At 54.6% G+C, this 1,941-nt stretch overlaps 1 protein-coding gene across 2 annotated transcripts in view; it reads left to right on the top strand.

The window, feature by feature from the left end:
* Positions 1 to 1,941, top strand: part of LOC107676278 (uncharacterized aarF domain-containing protein kinase 1-like) — a 137,811-nt gene that overhangs the window by 113,520 nt on the left and 22,350 nt on the right. The gene's annotated exons all lie outside the window — the stretch shown is intronic.

Here is a 1,941-nt window from a genome sequence, read left to right as displayed (position 1 = left end):
CGGCCGTCTTTGAAACGCCTCTCGGGCATGCAAGTGCAACTCCTATCTCTTTAAATGGGGAAACATCAAATTCTACAAAACTGTTCATTACGCTTGTGATGAACTTTCATATTTGAAATCACCAAAGAAATCTGATATCAACTGTGTCATAAATGTTGTTTATTTTGCTCAAATAGCTTATTATTCAGGCTAGATCAGCCAGTGCGCATGCGCAGTTCTGAGCGCATGTCTCAGAACGCTGACTGTTTCTATAGCAACCAGGACTTCTAACGGCAGCTGCAGTGACGCGCTGACTTTACTGATTAGCGATTGGATCTGCGTGTCTTGAACCGGGCCCTTCACCGGTTACCGTTCAAGATGTTGACGCAGAAACACATCTTCGGGTGCATCCATCCCCAAAATTGGTTTGCAGCGATCGACCTGAAGGATGCGTACTTTCATGTGTCGATCCTTCCGCGCCACAGACCATTTCTGCGGTTCGCGTTTGAAGGACGTGCATATCAGTACAAGGTCCTGACCTTCGGACTGTCCCTGTCTCCCCGTGTCTTCACGAAAGTTGCTGAGGGGGCTCTTGTTTCCCTCAGAGAGCAGGATGTTCGCATCCTCAACCATCTCGACGATTGGCTTATACTAGCACAGTCTCGGGATCAGTTGTGCGAGCACAGGGACCTGGTGCTCCAGCCAGTTAGGTCTTCGGGTCAACTGGGAAAAGAGCAAATTCTCCCCGATGCAGAGGATCTCTTTTCTCTGTATGGAGTTGGATTCGGTCGAACAGCTTCAGCACTGGCTTCATGGCCAAGTCCAGAGGTGGGCGTGGCAGCGTGGCACTCACCGGGTCCAAGTTACAACGGCCTGTCGCCAAACCTTCACCCCGTGGTCAGACCTTGCATTTCTCCGGGCAGGAGTGCCCCTAGAAAAGGTCTCCAGGCATGCTGTGGTTTACACGGATGCCTCCACCACCGGCTGGGGGTCACATACAACGGGCACGCAGTGTCGGGGGTGTGGACGGGCCCCCAGCTGCACTGGTATATTAGTTGCCTAGAGTTGTTAGCGGTGCGCCTTGCCTTGAACTGTCTCAAAGGGCGCTTACGAGGCAAGCACGTGCTGCCCTACGCAAACACAGTGACCATTGCGTACATCAACCGACAAGGTGGTCTGCGCTCCCGTCGCATGTCGCAACTCGCCCGCCATCTCCTCCTTTGGAGACGGAAGGTTCTAAGGTCACTTCGTGTCATTCACATTCCGGGTCTGCTCAACCTTACGGCCGATGAGCTGTCACAAGCTACGCTCCCAGGAGAATGGAGACTCCATCCCCAGATGGTCCAGTTGATTTGGAGACATTTTGGAGCCGCTCAGGTAGACCTGTTTGCCTCTCCAAAAACCTCTCACTGCCAGTTATTCTACTCCCTGACCGAGGGAACACTCGGCACGGACGCACTGGCACACAGCTGGCCGTGGGGCCTGCGCAAGTATGCGTTTCCCCCAGTGAGCCTTCTCGCACAGACGCTGTGCAAGGTCAGGGAGGACGAGTGGCAGCTCCTGCTTGTGGCGCCGTATTGGCCCACTCGGACCTGGTTCCCGGAACTAATGCTCCTTGTGACAGCCCCTCCCTGGCAGATTCCTCTAAGGAAGGATCTACTGACTCAGAGACGGGGCAGCCTGTGGCACCCACGTCTAGACCTCTGGAAACCTCATGTCTGGTCCCTGGACGGGACGCGGAGGTTCTAGGTGACCTACCCCAAGAGGTAGTCGACACCACTTCGGCGAGAGCACCGTCTACGAGACACGCCTACGCTTTGAAGTGGAACCTGTTCGTTGAGTGGTGTTCTTCTCGCCGAGAAGACCCCCGAAGATGCCCGATCGGGGTTGTGCTGTCCTTTTTGCAGCAAGGGCTGGAGCGAAGGCTGTCTCCCTCCACCCTTAAAGTTTATGTCGCTGCAA

Source organism: Sinocyclocheilus anshuiensis, unplaced genomic scaffold, assembly GCF_001515605.1.
Source record: "Sinocyclocheilus anshuiensis isolate Anshui unplaced genomic scaffold, SAMN03320099.WGS_v1.1 scaffold3105, whole genome shotgun sequence".
Taxonomy (NCBI): Eukaryota; Metazoa; Chordata; class Actinopteri; order Cypriniformes; family Cyprinidae; genus Sinocyclocheilus; species Sinocyclocheilus anshuiensis.
Note: the sequence above shows the minus strand (reverse complement) of the source record. Positions and strands in the feature narration are given on the sequence as shown.